The sequence below is a fragment of the Anabrus simplex genome, chromosome 8, assembly GCF_040414725.1.
Source record: "Anabrus simplex isolate iqAnaSimp1 chromosome 8, ASM4041472v1, whole genome shotgun sequence".
Taxonomy (NCBI): Eukaryota; Metazoa; Arthropoda; class Insecta; order Orthoptera; family Tettigoniidae; genus Anabrus; species Anabrus simplex.
Window position 1 is genome coordinate 178,353,766 of NC_090272.1, and position 9,425 is coordinate 178,363,190.

Genomic DNA, 9,425 nt, shown 5'->3' on the forward strand with positions numbered 1-9,425 from the left:
ATGGACAGTTATGACGTTTCTCACTTCCACTTGATTTACAGTATTCCAGACACATGTGACAATGACTTCAACATCCACCGCGAAACTCATTAGACCGACCCCATGCTGTCACCTCCTGACTGTCATCGGACACTCCCGGCACTAAAAGCCATACGCCATTTCATTTCATTTACCTCCTGACTAGTGATGGGACATTCGATTCATTTTACTGAATCGATTCATTTCATTCCGTTCACGTTACTGAATCGATGCGATGATCTGATTCACGGCACGTTAGAGTCACCGCTCCTACTGCATCTGTGTAGTATGTAATGGTAAGACAGCAGCAACAGCATTCATTGTTCGCTGCTGCCATCTGGACTTCATACTATGAACTCCGTTCTTAGAAAAAAAATGCTAGTCACTCTAATACATGGAAGGTTTCCGGCGACGCAGGATGGGAAAGGTCCTGGATTAGGAAGGTAGCAGCCATGGCCTTAATTAAGGTACAGTCGCAGGATTTCCTGGTGTAAAAATGGGGAAACTACGGAAAACCATATTAACGGCTGCCGACGGTGGGATTCGAACCCACCTCCCCCGAATGCAAGCGCATAGCTACGCGATACTAACCGCACATTCAACTCGCTCAATCATTTTTGAAAATATGTACTGTATTTTTTCTATCAGCAGAGGATTTCTTTAAATCGTCATATTTTGTATAGGCTATCCGAGATGTACAGTAGCCCAATGGTTTTCTGATTCAACATACTGTTGGTTAAGTTACTGCTTCAGTCGGCTCACTTAGTCATGAGCATGACTCATGGTCATAGGGCAGGCTAGAGTCGAGTTTAATTAATGGTCAAATGCCAACTAAGTTATAATACTAAGATTCATTAAACTAATAAATAGTATAACCTAATAGCCTACCTACTTACTAGCTACTTTAGAATTATGTTTTGACTACCTTTTTAACACTGAAAATAAATCCATCTATTATTTAAACCTCCCTGTAAGAAGAGGATAGTGAATGCAAGTGGGTATTATTTTCAAATGAGCTGAGCTCGGGAGTCCATTTAGCGTACGATTCATTCAGTGTACCGTGGCTCTGTATGTATTGCTTCAGAGGAAGCCCGGCTCTCCGCCAGTGTCCACTGTCCAGTGTGCCGATAAGGAGCCGTGTGTATCTTGTGTCTCACTGAGCCGTGCTCGTTCACGATTCTTTCGATGTGCCATGATTCACTGTATGTCTCGCTGCAGCGGAAGCTCGGCTCCCCGTCAACGTCCAGTGAGTGCGCCACTCAGCACTGTCCGCTGAGAGTATGCTGAATAGTGTGCCGTGAGCTCGCCGTTCCTGTGAATCGATTCACTCGGACACTTGAATGAATCGATACACTGCTTCGAATCATGCATTCAGTAGCCAACACTATTCCTGACAAATATATCGCAGCCTGACCTTTCACAGACAAGGCACACCATACGCATAGTAACTATTCTCATTCCATTACATTTTATTATTACTATTATTTCAAAATGTTGTACCCAACTAAGGAGCGCGGTTGTACTTGTTTTGGAGATGAGTGTGCTTTCTCCTCTTGCCGGATTCTCTTCTTCCCTCGCTGTGTTTTTCATCCGTTCTACCGTCCATGCAGTGGTGTTCTTATCTTGGGTTGTTAGTGTACCATTTCACTGTCAACAGTGAAGACTTTCTGGAGCAAAAATCATCACTATGCCACGAGAACGTCGGAAATAAAACCTCAACATATTCATAAATGTCAGAAAAATGACGTTTTCACCAGGTGTAAGTAAAGGAATGAAATATGGAAGGCGATGAAAAAGAAAGAAGACAAAACATTGTTAAAATTTATTATTAAAAAAAGATATATATTCAATTTGGAAAAGAGCTACGAGTGGATCGCGACAACAATTAATTCAAGAAGGAGGCTAAACGTGAAAACGGTTGAAGTTAAAAGATAATGGGATCCCTAACTGAATTTTACTTTACTTCCACTTACATTTTTTCTTTGCGATTTGCTTTACATCGCCTAGTGTGAAAATGGGGAACCACTGAAAACCATATTTAGGACTGCCGACGGTGGGATTCGAACCAACTAACTCCCGAATGCAAGCTGATAACTAATTGATCTCCATAGTAATCTGTCCATCAGAGTACTTTTAAGTACAGCGTAGTTCTCTCCCTTGATATCTAATACTTTTTTCTTCCGTTCCATTCCTCAGAAAGCATTTCCTTCTCAAATTGATTTTTCTCTTTCTAATAATTTGTATCATGGACAGTAATTGCTCATCTCTTCATTCCCTACCATGTCTTCCTATTTAACTCCTTCAATTCCCCTCCATATCCACAATCTAGCGCTTCCGGCCTTTTCTCGTCTTCTCTCGTTAACGTCCAAGTCTTCCCACCATGTAATGCAAAACTGCAGACGTAACACTTTGTAAACCTCTTTCCCAAATCTTTATTCGACGGCCCGCACAGTAATTTCCTCTCCCTGTTGAAAACTTTCTTCTCTATTGCAGTCCTTAATTTCCGTTTTCTACTTGCTCTACTGTATATCCTCTCCTTCTATCTTAATCCTAACTTTACTATCTCTTCTTCCAATGATCACGCTTTTGATGTTTGGGCGTGAAACGTCATTCAAATTGGAGTTGAGTGTCTGCGGTAAATAAAATCATAAAACACGAAAAGCTTTTATAGCTAAAAAAGTATACGGGAATGCTGTTACGAATAACACACTGTCTGTTGTATTATTCTAACTAATTTCAGGGTGACACAATAAATGCACACACACAAGCAAATGTATACATACAGAACACTCTACTCAACCATGAATGATCACGCTCACTAATTGGTGTCTATTTACAAATCTCCGTTCTTAACACACAGCTGGGAGTTCGGGACCTTTGATATTACCTGAGAGGGCTATAATCCTATCGACAGGCTCACCTTACTTTCACTTCTTCAAGTCCAGTCATCCCTCACAGGAACTACGTGCAGACAGCCGGATTTGAACACAGGGCTACTCGCCACGCAACACACAACGACCGTTCCCTGGTTCGAGTCCAGAGTAGGGTTGCAAGGTGTCCCGCATTATACAGGATTTCCAGTACTTGAAGATCTGAGGTACTGTCCCGTTTAAACAATGTACAGGACGCCCTTTTTTCCCATATTTAATCGACTATCTTCTGCCGTGGTTGCAATTATCTATTTTACAGTAGCATTTACCGATCCTGCATTTCAGTTCATTGTTTCCCATCTAGCGATTCTGCAGAAAGATCGAAACGTTTAGTAGGCGAGCGAACCGCCGGCCCGAGCCCAAGCGTCGGACTCGCGGGAGCGAGAAACAGAGGCATCTGTTTATGTCAACGCAAAAATTAACGGAACCCTGCGTTCTTTCATTTTCAGATGCTTTTAGCAGACATTGTTAAAGTTGGCTGCTGTTGGGCTAGAGTAACAGAGTTCATACTAGTGTTATTATAACTAAATGTATGATTCTTCGAAAGCCAAGGAAAGAAGAGACTTTCCATTTATTTGAATAAATGGGAAGATCAGAATAACTGTATTGCGCCTGTTGACAATAATTGTTTCAAGGCAAGATGCGTTATTATTTGTAATCAGTTTCTCAATTCGACATCGAGGTGAAAGCAACACGTTTCGACTCCATTACATAGAAGTTTCGTAAGGCAAACAAATGCGGCCTCTAAAATAACAAAATTTACGTTCAAGAAGGGAAATGCTGTCACTAGTGTCATTGCTGCTGAATTAACAGTCTGCTACCACAATGTTCGACATAATCTAAGCTATAATAATGTGTCATGACCTGTCCCTTATTGGCATTGCAATAACCTGGCAACCCTACACCAGAGACAGACCAGTAATTCACACAGTGAAATATATTGAACAACTAAACAGCAACAGTTCAACAGTGTTAAACAGCACAGCAATACTGTTCACAACAAAGACCATTAACACTGTTCCAATAAAACTCACGATACGGACGATAGCTGCTCCAATCGCGGATTCTATGACGGTCGTCAGTCTGCAGAAGTACAAGCCCACACACAACTCTGGCAGTATCTACACAGTCTTCCGTTCCGTACGCCGTCTTCCCTCCAGCTAGTCAAATGACACTCCGTCGTAACAACCACCACAACTCCTCGTTCAGACTCCGGTGAGATACTAGCGACAGCCCACACCGCTGTCTCCCTCAGCCCAGCCACCGAACCCCAACACACGGAGTCCGACACTGACTGCACCTCTGAGTCCCACACTGGCTGACTGTCCGGGGCGAGCCTCCTTCTTATAGCTCGGTTGATGTGTGTCGGAATATTCGCGATGTGGATAGAGACGGAACATTCTCGTTGCATCTCCAAGACACTCGCGGGGAAACCAGCCGAAGAGGATATTACACGGAAAGGCTGGTCCCGCTCTCCAGGCCGACTGGTAGCCCTCCAGTCATGTGACTCACTAACCCCTTCCAGGAAGTTCCAAAAGAGGCTATCACAGGGTTGGCACGTAACAGATATTGCTTTAAAATGGATGGGCAATTGTCCAAGATGTGACTAACATATTGAACAAAATGACCATCTACTTAATGTAGGCCTACGCTTTTGGTGGGTATAGATGGGAGTGGCATGTAGATGTCTCTCGGAGAGATCTATCGGAAAACACCAGAAAAATTAAAATGGGAATACATTTTTGAAAAATATTGAAGGTTTTGTGACTGACATAATTTTGGCGTACGTTATAAATATGTCCTAATACACTAAAACCTTGGGTTGCGAGAGACTTGGTCTGCAAGACGAGCAAAAATTTTGAATAAATTATAAATTCATAAACGAGCGAGATTTTGCACTACGAGTAGTACTCAACTCTTTGCTGAGCATCACGGTGCCTCGCTGATATAGTGTGCATCAATATGAGCGTGCGTAAAGTGCATAAAGTTATTTGTGTCCAAGTGTAGTAGCTCTTATTTAGCAGCCTAACTTTGCTACAACAATGGGGCCCGTGAAAGGAAAAGTTAAAGAGAAAGGCTGTAAGGAAAAGGATATGATACGGTGAAAAAATGAATAAAAGTAAATCATCGAGAAGCACGAACAAGGTATGCGTGTGAACGATATCGTGAGATATCTGCATCAACTAATTGCACAACATTAAAGAAGAAATGAGAACTAAAGGTTCTGGATGGAGCGACGGGAGTAGTGCCCGGATGTTTATGACCTAAAAATGTCAGAAATATACAAGCATTTATGTCTTAAAATGTATTAAAATATGACAATAAATATGATGTAAAAGTTTTTTGGTCACATTTTCTTAAATCTTCAAAATCCTGCTGCTGTTTAAATTAAAATTATATTGAAAAAATAGTTTTAAAATCTAGAACATTCAATAATAAATAAGTAATAATATTCATATTATTATTATATTTTGAATGTATTCAATTACTCATTCCAGCGTTTACTCTCGACTGTGCACAGAATGAAATAAATGCCACATTTTGATGGGCGATCAGAAAGAATTATAATAGCAAATTTACATATATTTTAAAGTTATCTAATAGGGACGATCTTGTATTTTCACGCAATATTGACTTGGAACGGGAAAAAGACCGCCCAAAATCGCATGATGTTATTGGGCCATATTTGAAATAGTCAAATATTTAGAGTTCAATTGAGACTCACTATTCTGTCGCTTTATATGAATCTGTCTCTTTCTATACAGCTTACCCTCCTAATTCACGTAAGTCTTCTTCTTCTTCTTGCGTTCCGGCCTTCTAAGGACCACGTTACAATTTCAATTGTTCCTCCTTAGTTGTTCTTTCCTTTTCTTCCAGTATTCTTTCATTGTTTCACTGTGTTTCTTTTTCCTATCTTCAGTCCACTTTGTGCCTGTTTTCTTTTCCTTCCTCCCTTGGAATCCTTCCATTTGTAAGACTTTCTTCCTAAAAATCTTTCTTTCCAATAATTCTTCTTCTCGTATGTTGTTCCTTTCCAGGTCTTTCTTGACTTCTTGAATCCAGGTGGTAGTTGATTTCTTTTCCCAAAGGTACTTGAAGATTCGTTTAGTTAGTCTATTGTCATCCATTCTGTAAATGTGTCCAAGAAATAGCAATCTCCTTTTTCTTATGGTTTCTGATATGTTTTCTACGTTCTGGTAAATTTCATTGTTACTTCTTAATTTCCAAAACTCTGCAATTCTTGGAGGACCTAATATTTTCCTTATAATTCTTCTTTCTAATATTTCTAATTTATCAAGCTTGTAGTTCAGTGCTAGACATTCGCTGGCATAAATGCATTCTGGTTTCACTACTGTGTTGTAGTGCTTTATTTTAAGTTTCCTTGATAAGCACTTTTTGTTGTAAGTATTCTTAGTTATACCGTATACCTCTCCCCTATAGCAGATTTATCTAAACCATTTTCTTGAATTGTCTCACCCAAATATTTGAATTTCTTTACCTTTTCTATTCGACCAATATCCGTTGCTAAAAACTTTGGGGCACTTTTTATATTCGTCAAAAATTTTGTTTTCTCGGCAGAGATTCTCAAGCCTGTCATGTTGGCTGTCTTTTCAAGGAGATTGACTTGCATTGCTGCATCTGTAAGGCTTTCTGAAAGTATGGCAAAGTCATCTGCAAATGCTAGGCAATTTATTGCAACACCTTTGTTCTTCTTCCCCAGCATGAGTGGCAATATTTTAGATTCTTTCAGTTTTTCATTCCAAATTCTTACAATTTTCTCCATGACACAATTGAAAAGGAGTGGAGATAGACCATCGCCCTGCCTGACACCTGTATTTATTTTGAAAGGTCGAGATCTTCACCCATAAATTTTACTTTCGAGATAGTGTCTGTAAGTGTTTCACGAATTAGGTTTGCCAATTTAGTTTTAACTCCAAATTCACGGATTACTTTATCTAGGGTTTCCCTATCAACAGAGTCAAAGGCTTTTTTAAAGTCAATAAATGTTACGACTATGTCTTTGGAGTTTATTAATCTGTGTCGAATTATAGATTTCAGGTTGAAAATCTGTTCGGAGCAAGATCTTCCTTCTCTAAATCCACCTTGATATTCACCCAATTGACTGTCCAGTGTCGATTTTACTCTATTTAGTAGTATTGTTGAGAATATCTTGTAAGCAACTGGCAAGAGAGATATACCTCTGTAGTTGTTGACATCCTGCTTGTTACCCTTCTTGTGTAATGGGTGTATTAGAGCCACTTTCCAATCCTCTGGGATCTTTTCTGTTTCCCAAATTTCTTCAAAGATTATTTGTAGATCTTCTATAATTTTTGGTTCAGCCCATTTTAAAAGTTCAGCTGTTATGGAGTCTTCCCCACTAGCTTTGTTATTTTTAAGATTTTTTATTGCTTCCTTTATTTCTTCCGCTGTTGGAGGTGAATCAGCTTCTAGATTTTCCTGAATTTCTGAAAATTCTAATTTATGATTTGGCTCAGGGCAGTTCAGCAGGTGTTCGAAGTGTTTTGCCAGAATCTCACAATTCTCGGCATTGTTAAGGCCAATATTACCATTTGCATCTCTGAAGCAAATGCTCCGGGATTGATAACCTTCAAGGTTATTCTTAAAGGTCTGATAGAAATTTCTGGAGTTATTTCTTACAAAATTATTCTCAATTTCTAATAGCTGCGATTTTTCAAAAGATCTTTTAACCTGCCTTATTATTCTTGTTGTTTCCTTTCTTTGTTGTTTAAATAGCTCATAGTGTTCATTCTTTCCGGAACATTTCCATTTTTTCCACTTTTTCACTCTTTCCATAAGTGCTTCCTCACATACGTTATTCCACCATACTTTCTTTTTAGTTTTAACTGATCCAAATACTTTCTTCGCTGCACTATTAATCTGTTTAGATAATTCTGGACATTTGCCATGCTGAGTTATTTTAATTTCTTCCTGAAAGTTTTCTATAGTTGCTTGTGTAATGTTGAGCCTATCTATGTTGTATTTCATTAATTTTCTCGGCCTTCTTTGATTCCTGCGAGGTAGAAGCTTTAGCTTAATTTTAGAGAGGTAATGATCGGAGTCAAACTCCCCACTTCTTATTACTTTAACATTCATAATTTCCTTAATACTTTCTTGAGAAATAGCTACATGGTCCAACTGAAACTCACCTAACATCGGATTTGGGGACACCCATGTTTTAGCCTTTCTTGGAAGTTTCTTAAAGAAGGTCGACATTAATTTTAGGTGAAAGGATTTACAGAGATTAATTAGTCTCATGCCATTTTTGTTTGTTCTTTTGTGTGCCGGATATGCCCCTACTGTTTTGCTGAAAACGTTTTCTTTGCCTACCTGTGCATTAAAATCACCGAGTAGAATAATAACATTTGATTTTGGAATTTTTGACATTTCATCATCTAGAAGACTCCAGAATTCTTCAGTTTTACTTGGGTTCTTGCTATTATCTTCATTTATTGGTGCATGACAGTTAACAAATGTATACTTTTTGTTCTTGCATTTAAGTGTGAGAAGAGATAACCTTTCTGAACTAGATTTAAATTCCATAACATTATCAACTATTGCTTTATGGACATAAAAGGCGGTACCTAGTAGTGGCATTCCTTTCAAAATTTGACTGCTGGTTTACCTTTAAAGATTCTATAATTTTTGGTTTCTGTTACATTCTCATCCATAAACCGTGTCTCTTGAGCTGCTAAGATCTGGATTTCATGTCTATCTAAGAAAATTTCCAGTTCTTTCTGTTTGCCGGTTTTTAGCAAGGAATTTACATTAAGAGTGCCTGCAAAGAATTTCCTCTTAAATTTAAGTCTGAAAGGATTCCAAGGATGCTCCGACTCACCCTTATTGCAGATGTTGGGACTCCCCAGAACCCTAGGTCCCGATGCATTGCATAACGCAATGGTGGATTTCTCTTCCGAGCTACCACCTGGGGTAGTGCTTTCATTCAGCGGACTTTCCATTCTGCAATTGAAATTGTACATTGTACAAGGTAGGAAATTAATTCCAAGATAAGATCGGATTGTTAGACCGAAATGATTTTTTATTCGTGCTTTACTCCACTAAGTTCTTCCGCTCTCTCCGCCGTTGGGACATTAAATTCCTCATCCGCCTTCGAGACCGTTGACCAGGTTTCACCTGTAACCCTAGGCAGGGGCCCTTACAGGGTGCTACCATCCGGAGCCAGATGGACCCAGGTTTTTTTTACCAAGGTTGTTACTCCTTCCCCTCCTCCTTCCCCATCACTTGTATTTCTAGGAAAGATAATTGTATGAAATTCAGGGGGGGAGGTTATAACCATAATAGGAAAAATTAACGGAAAATGACAAAAACCTTAAAAGAGCCACAATATGACCCGTGTAAATTGAATAATTTTAGTGACTGTAGATAAAATCATGCTTAAGCTGTATTTTCCGTGGAAATAATATAAAGAAATGAAATATGACATGTCATATACATCCG